Genomic DNA, 24,719 nt, shown 5'->3' with positions numbered 1-24,719 from the left:
CCTCTAGTTAGCATGATAGGTTAGAATGCAGAATGAAATGGAGTACCTGACATACCAGTACAGTCATAGCAAATGTGTACAAGTGTCAGGTGTGCCCCCCCAATCCTATGCAGAAATGTAGTAACAGTCAGTTGTGCCCCCCCCGATCCTATGTAGAAATGTAGTAACAGTCTGGTGTGCCCCCCGCAATCCGATGTAGACACATAATAACTGTCAGGTGTGCCCCCCCAGTCCTATGTAGAAATGTAGTAACAGTCTGGTGTGCCTCCCCAATCCGATGTAGACACATTGTAATAGTCAGGTGCCCCCCCCAATCCTATGTAGAAATGTAGTAACAGCCAGGTGTGCCCCCCCCATCCTATATAGAAATATAGTAACAGTCACGTGTGCCCCCCCAATCCTATGTAGAAATGTAGTAACAGTCTGGTGTGCCCCCCCAATCTGATGTAGACATGTAGTAACAGTCAGGTGTGCCCCCCAATCCTATGTAGAAATGTAGTAACAGGTGTGCCCCGCAATCCGATGTAGACATGCAGTAACAGTCAGATGTGCCCCCCCAATCCTATGTAGAAATGTAGTAAGAGTCTGGTGTGCACCCACCAATGTGATGTAGACATGTAGTAACAGTCAGGTATGCCCCCTCAATCCTATGTAGAAATGTAGTAACAGTCAGGTGTGCCCCCCCCATTTGATGCAGACATGCAGTAACAGTCAGGTGTCCCCCCAATCCTATGTGGAAATGTAATAGTCTGGTGTGTCCCCCCATGTGATATAGACAGGTAGTAACAGTCAGGTGTGCCCCCCCAATCCTATGTAGAAATGTAGTAATATGTATGTGTAGGTACCAGTGGAGCACAGATTACCTGAGGTGGCCAAGGTAGCAGGATAGATTGTAGCATTTGTACAATATGCAGTTATGCGTTTGTTAGGTTGGTGTATGTTTCATTTTGTGTGAGAGTGGTCAGTTTGTATGCATGGTGAGGTTTGTCCTGGTGGCCATTGCCCAGTACTGCCCATGACAGGGCCAAGTCCTCACAAGTGCAGAGCCAAACACAATGCTCCCCAGTATAACACATTCTAGCAGTAAGCCACTGTAAATGTATGGAGGTAATATGTGTCACCATCTGAAAGATGGACATGGCATGACTGTTGGGCCAGATATACAAGTAGTACACAGGGGAAAGTACCCAAGACAGGCAGTGTATAATGTGTAACCATTAAATGGACACACCCTTGGAATTGTACATACAGGTCTGCAACACATTATCTGGGCTTGTAGTAGGGAATACTAATGTCATCTGGCCAAACACTGGCAGATCACAAAGGTCATAGGAATGATGTATTGAGAAACAGCTGATGTCCCTGCACAAGCCAGCATAAGTGGAATGCCCCACACATATCTGAGATTCAGATGCAAGTAGTGTCCATAGCACACATGCACCCAGCAGGCCCAACCACCACCCACAGGTACTTCTCCAGTCTTATCACTGCTGTTGGGAATGGGTACAATATGACCCCCACCTGTGTATGGCAATAGCAAAAGAATGCAGCATGCAGTGCAGGTGTCCCATGCAGGTGTTTCCCTAGCTGTAAGCAGCACCCTGCCAGGATTCACACCACTTGATCAATACTGACAGAAAGTATTGGCATGAACACCTAGAACACCTACTGTGTCACCCCAGGGTAATATACTGTATTTCAGTCTGGGATTGTAGGACTGACAGAATGCAAGAGCCTGCTACAGCTGGCCTGCATCACTACCAAATGGCCTACAGTCCTCTGCCAAAGGCCTGTGTCTCACCCGTACTGCCAATGTATGTTATGTCATGGACTCCCAAATAACAACATAACACAGTCCACATAACCCATATGCAAGGCCATGTGGACAAACCACAGTAACATGTCCACCATGTCCCACTACACGAACTGTGGACCAACACTAATACACTGCTGTGATGAGGTGATAACTATGCGGAAAGTATCAGAGAATGTTTGCATAATGTATGGAAGAAGATAGAATAATGGGGGTGAGAGCATGGGCAGCATGGAATGTGCGAGGTCCAAAATACAGCCGTGTGCACATACTATCCCTGGCTGTAAACCCAAGAATGGGTGGCTACAAACCTGCTCCTAAACCACAATAGGGGTAATGTCCTGACTTATGACCCCTGCCTCTGGGTAACCTGTCTGAATCTGTACAGCTGTGAGGTATTGCCACCGCAAGATAAGGCCATACTGTCACATCGATGGATGTACAAGTGTGGGATCCTCTGCCAACACTGTACCAAGGTGCTGAACCAGTTACACACATCCAGCAGCAAATGTCTGCAGCTCCTCCTCCAGAATGGCATTAGTTTGCAAGAATATGTAGGCGTTTGACCACAATACTGGACACAGCTGCATTCACCCTGTGTTCCCTAAGACATCACTGCGAGCAAAGATGTCTACCTGACAGTACTTGATGACATAAAACATCACAGTGTATAACAGTACACGTCTGAATATCTGTGCTAACACCAGGACCATGTAGCAAAAGCAGCACAGATACAATTACCTGCAGTACCCACTATCCTTTGCCCAGTTTGACCCCATATTGTCAACTGATCTACAGATATCCTGCAGAAACAGTTTGCTAGCTGTAGGTGTAGAACACAAAAGTCTGCACTGGAGTACAATCTACCTGGAATGGATCCAAACATTCAATACTTAAGGGCATACTGGGCATGCTCCCACACTTAGAGAAATGAAGGCAATGTCAGACAACAAAATACTGAAAGGTCATACTGGGCATGCTCACACACTTAAAGAAATGAAGCCCATGTCTGGCAACAACAGTGGGCCATACATATCTGACAGTTGCATATGTTAGCGCATACACTCCTCAGTATGCACCAGTCATGCTTTGCACACACATTGGATAGGAATACACACATATATCCAAGGAGAACACACTATAATATGCCAGAAGTACACATACATAGATGTGTGAAAGAGAGTGACAGTGACAAAGAGCCTTCCATCATGAGGCCTGTCCCACCCAGCACACACCCAAATGGCTACAACCACATGATGTGTAAATGTCACTCACCGTAGAAATTTGCCTCTGGAATCCCTCAGCATTATAGACTCTGTGGTGCTAGTGCTAACTGTGCAACATGACTGTACAAGGCAGTAGTCATCTAGCAGTTGTATACACATACCTGCAGAATATAAACCTGTGTGTGCCTGAGTGTGGTGTGTCTACCTCTAGATGAATGGGTTATGGCCCTTGCACACACACTGCCCTCCCTATTGCCCTACTATGGCAAGCCTGCTGATGTCAGTCACTTTGAAATACACCTTTGGGGAAAGGACAGCCCAGTAATCTCTGTGGCATGTCCTATAACTGCGTAATGCTGTAGTGTGATAAACTAGTTAGGTAGGAATTCTAATCCCAGATGTAGCAGCTGTGTCTCTGTGTATTTGTCTGTGTAGGGATCAATGCTTTTTAGGCTAGTCACACTCACTACAATTCAAATGCCCTACTTTGGCAAGCCTGCTGATGTCATTCACCTTGAAATATACCTTTGGGGAAAGTGTAGCCCTGTAATCTCTGTGGTGCATCCTAGAACTGAGTAATGCTCTAGTATGATATAGTAGTTTGGTAGGGGTTCTATTCCCAGACATGGCAAGTGTGGATGTTTGTGTCTGTGTAGGGAGCAATGCTTTTGAGGACATTCACAGTCAATACAACCTCCATTGCTCTTTTTTGGCAAGCCTACTGATGTCATTCATTTTGAAATACACTTTTGGGGAAGGAGTAGTCTGGTAATCTCCATGGTGCATCCTATAATCGCATAATGCTGTTGTATGCTATTGTAGTTTGGTAGGAGTTCTATTCCCAGACATGTCAAGTGTGGGTGTTTGTTTGTCTGTGTAGGGCGCAATGCTTTTGAGGCCATTCACAGTCACTATAACCACCATTGCCCTTCTTTGCCTAGCCTGCTGATGTCATTCCCTTTGAAATACACCTTTGAGGAAGGAGTAGTTCAGTAATCTGTGTGGCATGTCTTATGACTGCGTAATGCTGTAGTGTGATATACTAATTCAGTAGGAGTTCTATTCCCAGAAATGGCAACTGTGGATGTTTGCGTTTGTGTTAGTTTGTCTGTGTAGGGAACGATGCTTTTGAGGCCATTCACAGTCACTACAACCCCACTGCCCTTCTTTGGCAAGCCTGCTGTTGCCATTCCCATTGAAATACACCTTTGGAGAAGAAGTAGACCAGTAATCTCCATGGTGCATGCTATAATTGTGTAATGATGTAGTGTGATAACCTAGTTAAGCAGGAGTTCTAATCCCAGACATGGCAACTGTGTGTGTATCTGTGTTTGTCATACGTATCCTGTGTGGAGGTGGCTGAACTCATTGTGGAGTGGGTTTTGCAAATTTCCTATATGGCGGACCTATTATATGTCACAATGTCCACCTTACAAGGATAACAGATGTCAAATAGCCAAGAGGCTGGAGTGCCAATCCATACCCCTACATATGACATCAAGGCCTGGCGAACAAATTAAGCAACCTTTGTATTACCCAGGGAACACTCTCAACCCATGTCTTATACACAAACACACTTGCCTTGGCAACAACCGCTTTGTTGGTAGTACCCTGCATATTGCCCACAGATAGTAACCATTGTGTGATTGCAGTGGACTACAGAGGGCATGGCACCCTGTCCCATCACTACAATAGGCACATAATTGCAGACAGTGTGCCTTCACTATGTTCCCCACTGGACTCCTGCAACAACTGTGGTGCCATCAAATGTGACCCACAAAGGACATACCATGCCTTAAACACATGCCCTGTATGGACAGATGCCACTGACACCAAGAAATACCTGTATCATGCTATCAATGTAGGTGCAGATTCAACCTGGTGTCCATTACCAGTTCCCGCCTCATGAGACCAGGACTGGCACATCTGATGATAACAATCTGTGTACACAACATGGGCCAGACACCCCAGGTACAGTTCCACATGTCACTGAACATGCATGTGGGACGTGTGCACATTCCAGATACCATCCATGTCATGGACTATAGAACACATACATGGCAAGCATTGCACAGCACTGACCACACACAATAGTAATCCAGATGACTGGATGGTGAATACAATACCCACCTGTGTGGGCCATTCCAGACCCTACACCCCTGAGCCATACTGCAGACCATTGTCATGTGGCCTGATGCCAAGATATACCCTTCACCTAGCCTTATACAGCCTTCTGGGACAGTCAACCACTACACAGCTGTGAAGCAATGCACCCATGCATGTCAGTACTGGCACCCTGTGTCTGTGTGTGTAGAGTATGATGCTTTCAACCAGATTCACACTCACTACAACTCCCATTGGCCTACTGAAGCATGCCATCTGATGTCAGACACCTTCACATACCCTTTGCCCATATATCATCCTGATAACCCCTGTGGTGCAAGTGATACCTGTGCATTACTGTATTGTGGCAAACTAGCTAGTTAGGAAGTCTATTCCTGACCCTGCCAACTGTGTCAATGTGTGTGAGTCCCTGAGAGAGTGTGGCTTTGTTGATGTTGACAACTGCTCATGTGGACAGGCACGTGTACTACACCTACATTATCGCTCCTATAGCATTGTTGAAGATGTCACTCACCATCAGATATACCTTTGGACAGCTCCCCAATGTGTAAGGTGTGTGGTGCATGCATAAACTGCACAGACATGTGATAACAGTCCATAGTCAGTCAGGGGTTTGAAACCCAGTACTGGTAGGTGTGTGACACAAACATGCCTAGGTTTTACTCTCCCACCACCTCCCTGATTTACTTTGTCTCTGGCTGTCTCTTTCACTCCCTCTCTGGTGGTTGTGGAGAAGTACACCTGCTTTGCTTAGGCAGCAGCTTGTCTTTTGTAAGTGATGCTCATGATCAGCTGATGGCCTCTGCATGAATTGCAGTCCCCCTCTAGCTGATTGCATGTGGAACAGCTGTGGTAACATTCCCATAAGCAATTGCATGGAAACACACTCCAATATTTAGGAACATCATGTGAGTGTTGGGCCTTTTCATTCACTGTGAGTAGGACTTCAATTTGGTGTTTGGCAAACAGCATCACAGATGGTATTGGGATTTACCTCTGACAACATACACTGTGGAAACAGGCCAACAGACCAGAGGGGGATGTTCCAGACATAACTACAGAATGTAAGAGTTGCTTTTCTGCATTTGGAGTAATGTTGGTTTAACAGGGTGTGTGTGGATATGGCTGGTCTGCATGATTTAATACCTGTCATGGCAGTGTTATGTGTTTGAGGAAACTCCCACCTGTAGGGTTATCTGCAGACTGGGCAGTGTGTGGAGCCTTATGTTTCTTGTGTTACTCACAGAACACCTATCTTAGTACTAGGGAAGCATAGTCTGAGGATTGCAGTCAGTACATGGTGATAGCCATGAGAGTTACTGACTTCATATCCCTCATAGGACATATGTCATAACAAACCCTGGTATGACAGTAAATGTATGAGATTATCACATCAACATGCCAACATGTCAACCTTACCTGTACATATGTCATGCAGTAAGAGGTGCATATATTCTGTACACCATTATTTATTGACATCATACCTGATAACAAGCCAGTCAGATATCAGACTGCTATACATGTTATGTATAGTAGGGGTTATTTCTGAGGACATAACCTGGGCATTCTGTGGTTGTCTGTACAGTACTGGGGTCTGTGTACTTATGGTGATTGCTGACAGTATGTGTATTTAGCATGCTTACCTTGGGTTGTGCACAGACTGAGATAGATGACATTGTTCTCGGTCCTGTTCTATCTGATGTTACATGCTGCTCCAGTGTATGGTATCCTATCAGCTCACATGCCTGTAGGGCCAGATACGCATGTGTCCCATACCACAGACAGGCATCGGACCACACTGTGTCGTGATACAAGTGTACGTAGGGTTAGAGTGTGAGTGGCACATATGAGGATGGTGTTTATCAGACAGTTCATATAGTGTCATATTAAGCTTGCATACCATATGTGGCTGTGGCTGTGTTCACATTGGTTGTGGGTATGCACTTTCTCACAGGTGTCTGTTACTCTGTGCTGTGACATGCTTGTAGAGCCTGCTATATTTTCAGGTACATGTGTAATCCCCCATACAAAATATAGTCCAGTGTTGTGGCAGTCTGCCTGTAGTTTGCACAGTGCTTTGTGACATGCCTAGCAGCTTAGAGTAATTACCCAGTGTGCTGTTATGTCCAGTTATTTGCAAGACATACTGCTGCCAGACCACCATAACTGTTGTGTATTTCTGACAAAGCAGTGGGATTCTGTACAGATGTATGTCACTAACTACTGGGTAGTATGTGACCATGTGACCTCTGCACCACCAGGTATTATGTGTCAGGACAGTCTGGCGTTTGTGAATGCATAAACTGTGTGGGCATATGTAATCCAATATTTACGTGATATACCCATGTACATGGCGGTTAACATCCACTTTGTTAAGCGTGGTCCACATGTCTTGCATGAAGGGGATCTTTGTATACCTCTGGACTGGCCACAGAGTGCCAGACTGTCCACATATATTGGTCATATCTGTGCTGCAGCCCACAGGATCATTACTGTGCTAGCAGTGGTACTGTACTATGATGTCCTTAGGATGTCTGTCAGTAGCCAATGGTGTACATGTCAAAAGCAGATGTGGCCTCCCACACACAACATGTTTAAGACAAACCATGTTACAATAGCAACAGTCTACATATATACCTGCAATCCATACATGCCATCTCCTTGCACTAAGAGGTTGGGACTATTGTTGCTGAGGTAGGACTCCACTCCATGTTCTGGACATATGGTAAACATATATGTATATATTCATATATCTATATAGATACATACACATATACATATCTACATACATATATGGATATATATATATATATATATATATATATATATATATATATATATATGTATATATATATATATATACATACTCAAATATATACATATACACAGCAATATATGTCTACACATATACATACATATATATATATATATATATATATATATATATATATATATATATATGCACATATAGTTATGGATATCTACATATATATCGACATAAATAGGTATATCTGTTTAGATATATATGCACATATAGTTATAGATATCTGCATATATATCAACATAAATAGGTATATCTGTACACATAGGATGTGCATACATATCTATCTATATATATATATATACAGGGAGATCTAAAAATGCCCATATATATGATGCACTATACAGATGTGTAGACATACATATGTATGAATATATATATGTGTATGTACATGTGGACATATATCTACATATGTATATGTATATATCCATATTCCTGTCATGTGTAAACATCGCGGTTGTGTATACCTTCCCAGATGTATCTCACCATATGTATCTGATATGTGTATATTTATATATAACAACATATGTGATGCAACAGTAATAGCAATAACAAGTAGTACACAATTGTGGAAGTTAAAGAAATTATTTAATACTATTCAATATGTGTAGTGACAGATATACTGGAAAAACAGCCGATGTCTTCACAGCTGTCATGGCGTAGTGGCTAACTGTTGTGACTATAGTGTACATGCTCCTGGGTTCAAGACCTGCAAATGCTAAGTATTTTGTTGCTGGGCAGAACAAGGGCTGTTGGATACAGATTGGTTAAGGCAGTTTTGAGCAGCTTTAAGCGCGGGTTTGCCCAAAGCTAAGCAGTGGTAAGCTACGGTTAAACGTACGGGTGCTTACACCGTGTATGCTTTGCTTACCAGTGTGCAAATCTGCTTGGCTGTTATATTGCAGCAGTGCTTACACCTGCTAAGCATAGCTCAGCCCTGGTAACCAGTGCTCACATCCCAGTCTGATAACACAGCAGGGTAATGACATCTGTAATAAGTGTATGTAATGCCATGTACAATACATGCATCTATGTGCTGTCATTACAGTAGCAAGGGGTGTGAGTGTCATGTCTGGGTCACTCAAGTATATAAGACCTGTACAGCACTGTTATCCATGTGAATGTGTTACATACAAGGGTAGTAACCCAGGTTATGTGCTGTCACACTGGCATGTAGTGTATCATGGCGGTACTACTGTTGACAGTGCTTTCCCAGGCAAAAGTAAATTGCTAAATGTAGTATCGACAAAAAAGCACACCTGCAGGCATAGCTGGACTCTGAGGCATCACTGTCATGTTCCTGGTGTGTGAGCTGTGTCACAGTATATATCCCCTACTGAATAATGATCTGACATGTGGAAAGTAACTGTAGACTACTGTCTGTACAGCACATGTCAGTGAGGGCTTCCAACATGTAGTAATGGCATACATATTGGTGTCAGACATCTATCTGTTGACACATTCATCCTACTGCATAGCTACTTGCCAAGATGATGTCTGTCAGTCCCTGTACAGATATGTACATATCTGCCCAGCTGTGTTATAACTGGGACATATAGGAGACAACACACTGTATGCAGCACATGCCATGGGTATGTCCACTACACTACCACAGTCAACAGAACATGCTTGGATACAGGTCTCCATCACAGACATACCTCTCAACCTGGAAACATCTAAAATCTGGACAAAGGCCCATGAAAAATAGGTACAGATCTGTATTCTGATTAACATAACATTTGCATACATATTTGTGTAACCCCACCCACTCCAATGGAATTGTGGGATACCAAGTTTCAAATGCAAACTGAAGTGCAGACAACAAAATATGGCCCCAGAGTCATTCCAATGTCCCATTATTTGGCTATTTTGCCTCATTTACCATAAACACTATAATGTGCATACTGTATTACTTCTACAGTGATTTAAATTTCACTTAAAATGTTTATTTTACATTTTTTAGCACACACAATAATAGACATCTGCTAAACAAAGCAATACAGACTCACAATGAAAATAGACTTAGCATTAAAACTTCTCTGCCTTTGAAACTCACATTCATTGAAACAGCATTGAAACCCACATTCAAAGAAAATACATCTAGCCAGGGGCGGATAAAGATTATCTTTGGGCTGTTTTCAAATCCTAGGCCCCTTGCACACAAAACATACATGTGTTCTTTGATACACCTTCCCGAGTGTATGACAAAACTGCCCAATTCAGAACATTTCCATCGTAAAAGTCTACTCAGATTTCTACAGTCCACCAGTATCAGTAAATATACACAATCTCTGCAGAAGTAAAAGTCATCTAAATAATTCCACAACATTAAAGAGATCTGTAAATAACGAAGAGGTTACTGCTATCAGACAACGTTATATTTCATTGTTTCATCTACAAATAAAGTGATTGTTGCCCTTGAGGAATAAATTGCCTATATTACATTAAAAAAAATGATAAGCTAGTAATATTGTGACAGGGAATGTATGGCAAACTGATAAAAGGTTCATAGTTGCTAGGTATCTCCACCAAAGAGGACATTCTCAGGACTGCAGCATCCGCCCCTTTTAAAAGTACAACACAATACAGTATCAGCAATCTATCTACATATTGTGGGAGTAGCACCCACAGCCTTCGGCATCAAAAGCAAATATTCTACATGTTGCACTACTAAGACAAACAGACTTAACATAAGCAGAACTAAACTTCTCTCCCCCTGAAGAACTATGCAACACAACAAATCTGGATTGGTGGGTGGGTCGGAGACAAAGGCCCAAAAACCAGGAACACATTTTAAACATTGCTTGTATAATCTTGGAAAGTTGCTAGAAAAATTGTTTTTTGTTACTGTGCCTTTCTTGGAAGGTAGGAGGACAGAAACTTAAATGGCTATCATTATTTAGTGAATTCAATTCTCACTGATTTGCTAGAAAACCACAAATTTTAAGAGGAACAGACCAGAGGTTATACGAGTCAAATATTCCAGACAAGTGGTGGTATGGGTAGGGAATTCAGGCTCAAACACACAATAATGAGGGGAAGAATTAAAATGAAGCACTCACTGCCTACATAAACTCCTAATAATGAGGGGAACTGGGGAAGAATAATTAAAATAAAGCACTGACTGCTTACATAGACTCCTAATAACAAGGGGAAGAATTAAAATAAAGCACTGACTGCTTACATAAACTCATGTGGGAAGAATAACTCTGCTTCACACAAATAACAAGGGAAGAATAAATTCTGTTTCACACACAATGACGACTATGAATGGAGTGGATACATGGATCTGCCATTTCTGTCCTGCTTAATAATGAGAGAAGCACTCCTTAAATAAACCACTCATCACATCACCACTCTGAGTGAAGCACTGCTTAAATAAACCACTAACCACTGTCCTAATAATGAGGGGAAAGCATTGAATAAAGTAAAACACTCTCTGCTCTGCTAGATTTCTGTTGCTGACTACAAACTCTACTTAAAATGAAGAGCGAGGGAAGCACACACCTGCTTTTAAAATGAAGCCACTCTCTGTCATACTCCTAATAACAAGGGAAACACAGACTAAAATAAATAACTCTTTATGTTAGATTTCCGCCGACTACAACCTCTGCTTTAAAAAGTATATGCCCCCGATCAATAGTGTAACCAATGCATATGAAAAAATATGTGAGTGGGACATTAGGGAGCACTTTAGATTGGCAGCAAACTCACATTCAAAAAAAGTTTTTAACTTTAATGATAACTTGACTACTGAAGAACATAAATTGTTGGATTGTTTGATGAATGATTCCTCAATAAGAATAATGAAGCCCGATAAAGGGAATGGATTGGTGTTGATTGATAGGGTGGATTATGTAAACAGTATCAAGTTGTTATTAGCTATGGACACATATGAACAAGTGAGTCTTAATGAGGTAAATGTGGCCTTTAGGAAGGTCAATTTATATATTGAGGACCTACTTTGGCAGGGGCATATTAATGAGGATGAGTTCAAGTATTTGGTTAATGATTACCCAGTGGTGAGTGGGATATTTGGAGTACCCAAGATCCATAAGGGTGTGAATAATCTGGCTTTTAGACCAATAGTTGACGGGAAACGTAGTAAGACCTGTTTCATAAGTAAATTTTTGGATTTTGAGTTACAAAAAGGTTTAAAGGTATTCAATTATATTTCAAAAGATTCCTGGTCTTTTTTGGAGAGATTAAATAGTGTCAAACTTACAAATGACACTATCATGGCAACGGTAGACGTTGTAAATTTATTTTCAGTGATCCCCACAATAAGAGGACTAGAATGGATGGAGATGCAATTATTAAAAACTGGTTTATTTGATCAAGACAGAATTAATTTGATGGTGGGACTAATGGAAATAGTGTTAACAAACAATTTCATTTGCTTTGATGGGGCCTATTTCAGGCAGACAACAGGTGTAGCGATGGGGGCGGCGTGTGCCCCAGCATACGCTAACTATGTAATGGCATTTTGGGAGCAGGAATTTCTTTTCACTAGTAGATTTATGACTCACATAACCTTTTACACCCATTTCCTGGATGACTTGTTTATCATTTGGGAAGGAGGGAGTGACAAGTTTAGAGAATTAATTGAATACATAAATGAATCTGTTGATTTTCTCAAATTCACCTACAATATGAGTAAGGTGGAAATTGATTACTTGGATGTGCACTTGGTCTTGAATCCAGATGAATTAACTTTGGTATCTACTATACACAGAAAAAGCACGTTCTCCAACTCATATTTGAGTTACACAAGTAGTCACCCTGACCATCAGAAAAAGGCAATAGTTAAAGGGCAGATGGTCAGGGCAGCGAGAATGACAAGTTTGGAGGATGATTTTACCAAGGAGCTTGAATTGATCAAGTCAATGTTTATTAGGCGAGGGTATCCACTAGCAATGTGCGATTGTGTAGCTGATGAAGTCAAACTCAAAAGGGCTAATGGTGTCTATTGGGCTCTATTGTATGGTAAACAGGGGCTCAGACATGAGAAAGTTGGGGGTAACACTGTGCCCATGCGTGAAATCAGTCTCAGGAATGAGGGGAATGATAAACGGAGTGGTTGTGATCAGGCATTATATTTCATTACTACGTTTTCATTTGATGCCCCTTATGTTGTTGACATCATTGTCAACAATTGGAAAATTTTAAAAATAGATCACACAGTTAGTGAGAAGTTAGGGCGATTACCAAAATGTGTTTATAGGAAAGGAGTGTCCTTCAAACAACTACTGCAGAAGAGTGACACCACACAGACTATAACTGGAAGGAACAAAGGGAATTTTAAGTGTGGTAGATGCAGTGTGTGTCACTTGATCAACGTCACGGGGGCTATATTTAAGGTAGCTGGAATAACTGTTAGAATAGGTGCCCATTTTGATTGTCACACTACCAACGTTGTTTATGTGGCCACCTGCACACAATGTCCCGCCTTTTATATAGGAAAGACCTGCAGGGCCTTAAGAGACTGTATTATTGAACATCTATCGGATATAAGGTTAAAGAAAAAGACTAATGCCCTGTATAGACACATTGATGGTAACAGTGGGCACCAATTTAAGTTTTGTATTTTACAACAGATTATAGTGGATAAATTAGGAAGGAAATTAGATGTGCATTTAGATATAGCTGAGACGAGATGGCAGTTGTTATTTAATGCACAGGAATTTCCTGGAATCAACGATTGTATTTCAATAATGCCCATTTTAAAATTAAAAAATATATTGGGGTAATTTAAGATGTATTTTTTATCATGTTATTGAGATATTTTGCTCTTTGTTTTTTGTTTTGTGTAAAGCAATGTGAAATTGTATGTATGCAATGTATTTAAACTAGTTTGATAAGGTAAAATTATGTATTTTATTTAATTTACTTAAAGTAGGATAGGGTTCTCTCATGTTTTTCTTTCTTTTTCTCATCTTTTTCTCATCCTTTTCTGGGGTATGCTGGCCTTTTAATGAATTTAATTGTGTTAATTGACTGTACTAAGCAATCATTTAGTTGATTGATGATGATGTCATTTTTAATGTGTATATAAGGCAATTCTTTTACCACTATCAATTTGTGTTCTGATGAAGTCAGATTAAAGACGAAACCTAGGTCAATTCGTGATTGTTTTTTGGTTTTCTGCTTGCTTCTGTAGTTCAACTGTTGCTTACATAGACTCCTAATAACAAGGGGAAGAAGTAAAATAAAGCACTGACTGCTTACATAAACTCATGTGGGAAGAATAACTCTGCTTCACACAAATAACAAGGGAAGAATAAATTCTGTTTTACACACAATGACGACTATGAATGGAGTGGATACATGGATCTGCCATTTCTGTCCTGCTTAATAATGAGAGAAGCACTCCTTAAATAAACCACTCATCACATCACCACTCTGAGTGAAGCACTGCTTAAATAAACCACTAACCACTGTCCTAATAATGAGGGGAAAGCATTGAATAAAGTAAAACACTCTCTGCTCTGCTAGATTTCTGTTGCTGACTACAAACTCTACTTAAAATGAAGAGCGAGGGAAGCACACACCTGCTTTTAAAATGAAGCCACTCTCTGTCATACTCCTAATAACAAGGGAAACACAGAATAAAATAAATAACTTTTTATGTTAGATTTCCGCCGACTACAACCTCTGCTTTAAAATGAAGCACTGCTTACATAAACCCACTCTGCCGACTATGAATGGAACAGTGAGGGAAGTGCTTCACACACAAATAAATAATTCTCTGCAATTTCTGTTAACTATGAATGGAGCGGACACACAAATCTGCCCTGCCTAAATAAGCCACTCAATAGATTTTACCAATCAAACCACTCTATCCTAATAATAAGGGATGCATGCCACTGAATAAAATAAATAACTCTGCCAGATGATTTCTGCCGACTATGAATGGAGTAGACACCGACACATGGATTTGCCTGCCCTGCTTAAGTAAGCCACTCAATAGATTTCACCACTCAAACTATTCAATAAATTTCAGATTGCTGCCGTTAGCTGACTGACAGTTATAAACAGAGCAGAGTCAGCGGACACACATATTGATCTGCCCTAGCCCTACACATATAGATGCATCACTGGATAATAACTCTGCTTATAAACCACTCTATTACACACATTGAATAATAACGAGGGAAGCTCTATAGAAACACATGCACAGAAGGAACCTCTCTGCCCTGTACATATAGATGCACTACTGCACTGAATAATAACTCTGCTTACCGTTAGCAGTTAAATGCATGCACATCATACACAGTTAGTTTTTCATTATCAGCTGGGCCCATAGTAGATAGCATACAATTCTTTTTTTTCTTTTCGCATCCTGATCTGGGGCATGTAGTCAAAGTCAGGTGCTGGGTGGACTGGACACTGCAAAACTTTGAAATTATCACTCTGTTGCTACATTCCCTCCAAAAGAGTTTAAAATAGTCCAATGAAGCCAATGTCATTCACACATGCCCTCTGTAGGCTGGCAATGTGTGGTGACATCAGCCATAAATTTTAAAGGGGTAATACAAAAAAAATAAATGAATGAATAATCAAAAAAAAAAAATTGGGAGTTAAAGGGGCCACTTGGGAATTCGTGGCACCCCACTAATTTGCCCTCAAAACCGGTAAATACCGAGGAATTCGGTATGGTTAAGAGGTATGATCACAGACACTAACCATGTGTTGTAATACATGTTGCATACATGTCAACTGGATCACCTCAGTGGCCATTTTCCGTAAGCATGCAGAGGATTGGCTGATGCATGTCACTGTGACCCTGAGTGTCACCACAGTGGTGTCTGTCGATAGATTGCCTACTGGCACATGGCAGGTGGCATGATACCACTGTACACACATCCCCTACACTTTGTGTCTCTCCATGGACAATAGACAGGTATACACCTATGACCACCTGCAGTGATGCACCCCAGTACTGAAACATGTGTACATGTGCATTACTGAGGATAGCAGTGTGTGTGTGTGTTAGTACAACTGTAGTTGGGAATACCATGAGGGCCTTTACAAACTAATGCAACACCCACTGCCACAGTAAGATGTGGCTGCTGCTGTATTGGACATTACATGTACCTGGTTACACTCCTCTCCCTAATGGCTACATAAGCCTTGCAGTCCCAGCACAACAGTGTTGTACAAATGGGTCGATAAGCATGGGATACCCATTGAGTTCTGGCAAGTGTGTGTATGTGTGCATGTCTGTATATCTGTAGGATACAGCATTCCGAGGCCACACACTCCTATTACAATACTCATTGCCACAGAGTAGTATGGATAATGTTGCTGCCCATAGGTGAGGCATGACAATGCAACACCCTACTATGCCTGTGGCATGTGCATTAGATGCATATCCCTGTAGTACTAATGTTGGGATGTACAATGGGTTGTATCACAGTCGTGGGCAATGTGTGATGGTGGATATGTCAGAGTGTCATCATGGGTTCCAGTGAGTACAATATCCACTGTGGGATGTGGGTGCTGTGTACACTGTCATTACACCATGGTACACCCAGTATATGTCCCATGTACCACTGCATGTTGACCACTGGCTCCATCAGCCATACAGCTAACTGATACCACAATCCAGCCCACTTATGCATGTGTTGTGTGCAACCTACCTGTAACACAATGGACACGCTGACAAGTTAGTTAGAACCAATAGGCCCAGGTCTCTTGGATATGTGTCTGCCTGTTATGTGTCTGTTAATGTGTATATGATGGTATGTCACACTATGTATTGTCCATATCCAACCATTACATCCCTCATTACCATACTGTACATGTCTGGGGATGGTCTGCATGTAACATGTAACCTGGAACATACCTCACCCTAAATGCTGTGTGGTGTGTGCAATGAAAGCCACACACTTCAGTAGCACTACATACCTAGGTAGTGGTCTAGTCCCAGTGTTGCCAAGTAAGAGTGTGCATGTATGTGGATGGATCTACATCAGGTTGCTGATTATACATGTCACAGCGGGTCACCTATCCATGTGGCACAGGCAGTAACTGTTATACAAGCCTGTGACATGGGTTCAACTGTACTCAGGATATGTTACAGCTATGGTGTCACCACAGTGCCATACCCCTTGTGGAATATGACTGCAGACCATCCTCCTGCTGACACATGTACACCTACAACACAAATGGATAACATTATGGAGACCACAATCACTCAGTGTTACTAACAGCTATAATGCATCATGGCTAGACAGCTACACTACCTGACATGTATGCATTAAACATTACTCGTGACAACATGTTACAAAGCAATACATTGGTACACTGTAGTACAGTCACCGTGTGCATCAGAACCATATAAGCCTGTCCCTGCATCAATGTTATGGATGACAGGGTTGTGGCACAGGTATCATCATATGCACAGAGTGTGTTTTTGGTTTGCCAGAGACCGAGGATGGGCCATATGTTTGACACCATGTGTGTGGGTGAGGGGTGTAATTAGTTGAAATGGGTGTGGTGATGTGGTGTGTGTAGGTATGGGGTTGCCCTAGGTGTGCTCGTATAGTGTGTGGGTACGCATGCGCACAGTTCTGCTATGTGGCTGCCCTATACAGGTGTTTCTTAGACAGCTGCAGACCATACCTGGCAGGGTATGCAGTTCACTGCCTCCAGCCACAGACACATGGACTGTGCCTGTCAGGGGTTCCATGGGCACGCCCAGGTACAGGCCTCGATGTGCTACTCTCCCCTGATGATGACAGATGCTCACTGGCACCAAGTCCCTCCTGGGACTGGCCAGGGCTACATGCACATGGTCTGCTGTGCTGTGGTGTAGACAGTGCCCCCCCTGCAGTGCTGGGGCTGGTACTGCCACTGCAGGAGTACCTTGGTGTCCTAGCATGTCCACGTCAACCACCAGCTGTTGGTGTTGCTGGCCTACATCTAAACGGCCATCGCCCGACTCCCACCACATTTTCGAGCACAGACAAACCACGGTTGATGAAGCCCACCATCTCACCCAACCATTTATCCATGACCTCGGTATAATCACGGAGGGCATCAGCAAGTTCATGAAAGTTGTCACTTACCGATGAGAGAGCAGCCCTCTGCAGCCTCAGGCCCTGTCTGGTGTACAGTTGCAAATGTGCCTGCACCCCATGACAGTCTGAAACATGCGTCTGGTGGTACTAGTTGTGGCACTTCTGCCTGGGGCATGATGACCAGTGGCCCTACCATGAGCACCCCGGTATATCTACCTATGTGGTGCTCTGCCAGACATCTGGCTATGCCTGCTGTGACCAGACACAGCAGGCATAGATACCACAATCTCCTGTGCACTGCCACCAACCACAAACTGTCCCTCTGCTATGGCCACTGGTGATGGGGTATGTATAGGCATGGTAACTGTGTGCGGGGTTGGGGTGGCTAAGAGGGGGATGTCAAATGATGACTCAGTTTCGGCCTCTGACAACCCCGCCTGTGCCTCAACAGTACTATCATCATCTTTGGTGTCTGTATGGACACCAACATCAGATCGCATGCAGGAGGGACCCTGACCCACCTCGCCACCTGTGGGGGAAAGCAAGAAATGAAATTTAAGACCTGTACTGCATTGCATAACAATACACACATACACTCACTCACACACACGCACACACACACACACACACACACACACACACACACACACACACACACACACACACACACACAAACACACACACACACACGCTGATATTTCATCTTAATACCTACCTGTCCCTGAGTTTACAGACAGCCCCATGTTTATTCACATAAGTTCCCCATCCTGCATCACACTTGGTAACATACAATCATTAATACCATTCATTAACGTATCATTCCTCTAAATGCCTAGACGAGTGATCACAACTCAAGACCTGTTACTCCATTACCTCCTTGACTTGAGTGGAATAGGTTTTACATGGCCTCACTGCTGTCATCCAGTGTTCACCCTGGGTATGTCCGGACATCGTGAGCATGGTCCCTATATATTAGGGACTACTATGTTCACTCCATAATGTCACATATTGGAGTGTCATATGTAACTATTGCTCAGTACATGCCAGATCTGCTGTTCAATCAACTTATCATGTGGACGACAGTAATATATGGATACAGTCCCTGGTGTTGTCTAGTAATTCCCCAATGCATCTGTAGTGCAGCATACATGGGTAGTCATTCACCTTTCTGCTGATTGCAATATTAAGGGTACACCTGGTGTCTACGTTCCCCTCCCAATGCATGTTCCATGCTACAGACCTTATTATACTATCAGCTGTCCTGTGATTACATATCAAACAAGTATTCCTGGTGTCTCATGTGTCAGTCCATGTCCATGTACTGCATGTTCCCAAAGGGAAGTACTGCTATATGAACAACCCCACAATCACACATGTGCATGCATGGACACCCACACAAACACACACACATGCACACACACATCCTACATACATCAAACCCCCTCGACTCCACCAGATTGCACTTACAGACAAAATACCCCCCCACACACACACCTACATGTGAGGTTGCACAAAGATAGTACACACAGTCCTCCCATTGCCCATCTATCAACATGCATAACATATGGTATTCAACAGCATGCAGTGCAGCTCTAATAAATCCATGCTAGCAAAAGTATACATGTGTGTGATGCATGGGTTGTGATAGTAGGTGATGCCCCTTCCCCTGGAAAACACCGCACCCATGTACACAGTATTGCTGTGCACCTGTTCTGCACCCTGCCATGTACTGTGCACCAAACTTGATAGGTGTACAAATCATTGCTGAATGTGTATTACTGTGTCAGTTATGTCTGCTCTAATGCTCATAGCCCCTATGTGTTTGAGCAACACATACCTGGGATGATATGTGGACAGATGTCATTTGTGAATAGCTGATGTCTGATTTACAGATCTCAACATTGGTGGTGCATGTATGACCAATATGATACTATTACACTGACAACCATCAGACTTTACCATAGCTATGGAGAATGTACACACCCGTATTGATATGACACACTCTTCCTTGATATGCCATGGGACCACATCACTACATATATTAACATTACATGAGCCTGATATGTGACATATGTCCTGTACATTCTCATGCAGTGTCTAAGAAATGTGTTAGGTGTACAGATGCTGATCACGATGCATACACTCTGTGGGTGCATATGTGTGCACTCCCTTATCATGACGGTTTGTTGCACCTATTGTTATGTGTACTACAGCAGTCACTATTCCTAGTAGGGGTATACTAGCATGGGCCATCTGCATTTGCCAGTATGTGGCCAGTCTGCCCTACACGTGTGCCCCAACTCTGCATAATTGCAAGGTCTACTCATATGCACATCCCTTGGAGTTCACACACTGCCATCACTATTGCTGTGGAGTCAGGGTTACATTTGCCACAGTTTCTGAACCTGACGGTGTGCAGATACAGCCATTCTTAGCATCCATAGGATCCCTGCTGCAGTGCACTGGTGTGTCATGATGACATACCCTCCCCACCTTCAGCCTTTTTGCAGATGCTTGACATTTATGGCCTACACATGTGTGTCAGTTTGCAGTGTCCCAAACACTGAACACCATGTGTAACAGCCTAGTCCCAGCTAATAATGTGGACCACAGTATTATGTTATGCCATAGTGTAGATCTCTAGCAGTTGCCATTGTAATACTGGTATATACACTGTTGTAGCACTGTATAAGGGTGATGTTTTACAAATGTCCCTACTGTAGGCCATGTGTCCCACCATTATGTTCATCCCTGTGGACACATTTCACAATGATAGGATGTTAGTTATCTTGCAGATGTATGACATGCCCTTCAGATACCCCATCATGGTCACCACTGTGAAGCAGTGCATTTAACAGCAACAATACATGAACATGTACAGCATGCATCATGGGTAGGTGTGTTAGATGAGTGCATGGAATATACCATAGCCATTACATGCCCGGTGTATTGGCAAGCATGAACATAAACCATACTCACCAGCTACAGGTTGCTGCCTTGGTGGTATACCAGGGGGACCTACATAAGAGTGTGAAAGATGTGATGTCATTGGCCACAGCTGTGGCATTGCTACAGGGTGGGTGCTGCATTACAGTACATCAACAGTACAAGTCCACAATACCACAGCTTATGCATATCTGTTTATTACTACTACTCAGCAACAGACTATATATGTGACATCTCACATATGCATGATCTACCTGTGCAGATGCGGATGCATATGCAACAGTGGTCTACTGATGTGCCTTGTGGTCTTACCTGTATGCTCCTCAGCTGGTGTGTGGGTAGTACCAACCACCACAATGGTATCTGCCGCTTGTTGGATGTGCAGGTGGGCAGGTGCCATGAGGCTAGCGAGGACACTTCAACAAGTGTCGGAGAGATGGATGGCATGATCCCCCCCACTGTTGAGAGGTGTTCCTCCCGGACTGCACCAGCACGCCAATGGGCATTGCAAAGCAGGTCACTACAATGATGCTGGACCTGCTTATAACTGTGGTTATGCATGCCGACATCATTGACCCTGTGGACTAGATCATTCCACAGGGCAGTCTGCTCCTGCTGCTCATGGGCTATCCTACTGAAGAGAACCTGGTAGTGCTGTATCACATAGCTCAGTATGACCTCATTTTCCACTGCTGAATACACTGGTAAATGGCCATGGGACATCTTGCTTGAAAGACATAAAGATGGAAACAGGTCTGAGCAACTCATACAGCAAGGTTACCATAGTTCTTAATACACAACCCTGCCCCCCCCACCATATCAGCGACAACAAACTGTTCACACAACTCGATAGGTATGGCTACAGCTTACCTCCCATTGGGACATATATTGTATTGTACCATGCTTTGTGCTATGTGTTTGTAGCCATGTTCCCTGTGGGGGCTGTTACAGACTATTTCACCTGCATGCCATTGTCAGGGCCACTATGGTTCCATATATGTATGTGGTATGCTTGCTATGTGATTGTGCACATCTGTCATTCTTTGTTATTGGGGATATCTATGCATGCTGTTGGACATGTTCTGGGATTGTGTGGACTATTACTACCCACATATGTTCTATAACAGTGACACAATAGCATGTTTAGGGGATAGTTGCCAGCAGAACCACCTCTCCCACCTCATCTGGCCATGTTACCAGGCCACATCACATATGGGACTCACCCTGGGGCCTCCTCATTTACTGATCCAGCACTACCTTCAGATGGAACCACCTCAGGGAATGGTGCCCCCCAGGCGGCACACACAGACATGATCCTGTCACCCGAGGTCAGGTCCGGTGTCTGGTCCAGGGTCTGTTCCACAGGGGGCTCCACAGAAACTTGTGTGATGTGCTACAACACTTTGAGGGCCCCAGTGCATAATCACAGGGTCCACATGCTCCTCCTGCTCAGTCTCCAGGCCAGGAACCTTTAGGGCTGTGGAACTGCTGTTGTGACTAGCAATGGGTGGGGGCCTTGTTCCCATTGTTTCCATATGGGGGCCCATGGGGCTTCCACATCACAGACCACACACAGCATCCAGGGTGCTTAGCCACCACATGTGTCATATACCACCCCTGTAGGCTGTCATCTATATCTACTAACCCGAACCACCTCCACAAATATACCTGCTATCCTTCCCCATATTCCCATTCCCTACTTCACAGACAAGAGCAATGTGGTCCCAACAAGGGGTTCACATGAGCCATAACCATCCATGTTGCACACACTCACAGCTGTATATATTTGTGTGTATTGCTATGTGTGATGTTCCCTCACACATAGCATGCAACACTGTGGTGATAATATAGGGGACATGTATTTACATACATATGTGTGTGTGTGTTTGTATATATGTAGACATACACACACACACACACACACACACACACATATATATATATATATATATATATATATATATATATATATATATATATATATATATATATATATATATATATATATATATATATATATATATATATCATGGAACTTATAGACAAAGACATTGGCAACCTTCAAACTCTGGACCCCAAACAGTTTGGGTTCGTGAAGGGCCGATCTTGTCTCCTGAACCTGTTTGACTTTTTTTGAATCAGTCTCCAGAGCCGTGGACAAGGGTAAGGTGGTCCACACCAGCCTATCTGGACCTCGCCAAGGCCTTCGACACCATCCCCCACTCTGGAATCATAGATAAACTTACTAAGCTGGGCATTAATCCTTACGTCACTCGATGGGTTGCCAACTGGCTTACTGACAGAACCCACACTGTAAAAGTAGCCGACTCCAAATCCAGCTCCAGACAAGTGGCAAGTGGAGTACTTCAGGGTTGAGTCCTGGGACCGATCTTGTTTGTCATCTACTTTTCTGAAGTATAGGCCAACACTAAGGGACTCTGGCTAAAAGAGTTTGCCTATGACTGCAAACTGGGAGCCATTATTGAATCCCCAAATGATGTGGATATCCTACAAAAGGGCCTTACAGAAACAGATGCTTGGTGCCAGAGCCATGGGGTCAAGCTCAATGCAAGAAATGCATAGTTATCCCCTTTGGGAAAAACATGTACCTGTGAATTACCACATAGGTGGCAGTATACTAAACACCGAAAGTGTGATAAGAGACTTAGGCACACAGGTGGACTGTGGTCTCACCTTCGATAACCACATCACCACAACAGTCAAGAAATCCTTCTATGTGCACACCTCATCATGGAGGGCTTTCATCCAGAAAAAAGGAGGTCATTGTCCCACTGTACTCATCCCTCATTAGACCCATTATAGAATACAACACCCCATTTGGTATTTACCTCTCAAGACATCTGCAAAAACTGGAAAGGCTGCAGAAATACCTCACTAAAAGAATAGAATGAACAAACCAGTTCCTGTGGAATTGGTGGAGAAATGTAAGAAGACTAAATTCCACCTACCCCCCTGGAATAAATGAGGCATGTACTATCATGCCAGTATTGAATATCAGGCATTAAAGCTTTGAAATTCTCTCACAAAAGCAAACTGTGAGTTACAGTATAGTAATTTTGCTTATTTTGCACATTTACACATTTGGATGGGTTTTTTAGACTTGCTATTTTATGAGACAGATGAATTTTTAGTTATTGTAAGTATTTTAAAATTTGTTCATATAAGGACTTCCTTGTATTTAGTTTTTTAATTGGTAATTAATACACATTGTTACTGAGGAGTATTTAAGTAGGGTGCTGGTAAATTTTAATTGTTCTGAAGAAGTCTTGTGTTACAAGATGAAAGCATACTTGACTACTGATTGGATTGTGACATAAAATCAATTTAATACTATTTTTGTGGTTGCTACCTTACATTTCTCCATTTCCACAGGAACTGGTTTGTTCGTTCTATGGTTGCAGTATTTCAGTTCCTACCTAGCTTTGTTTTTTTCGTGCTCACTAAAAGAGTCACAGGCCTAAAGCACATGCCCTATGCTGATCGTCTAAAAAAACTCCAACTATACTCTGTCACATATCGTCTACTCAGAGGCGATCTCTGCTTAACATACAAGGCCATGTCAAACCCAGAGCTGTTGGACATGCTACACTTTAAGAAATCCAAATCCCTCAGTGACACATGCTCCAGGGATCTAAACCTTGTCATCACAATGAACAAAACATGCTGGAGGGATAGGTTCCTGACCCAGAGACTCCCCAGACTTTGGAATAGACTGCCCATACATGTCAAGCAGAGTGCCTCCT

The sequence above is a fragment of the Protopterus annectens genome, chromosome 3.part0, assembly GCF_019279795.1.
Source record: "Protopterus annectens isolate FY-2018-M chromosome 3.part0, PAN1.0, whole genome shotgun sequence".
Taxonomy (NCBI): Eukaryota; Metazoa; Chordata; order Ceratodontiformes; family Protopteridae; genus Protopterus; species Protopterus annectens.
The sequence above is the reverse complement of the archived record's forward strand: the minus strand, read 5'-3'. Positions refer to the sequence as shown.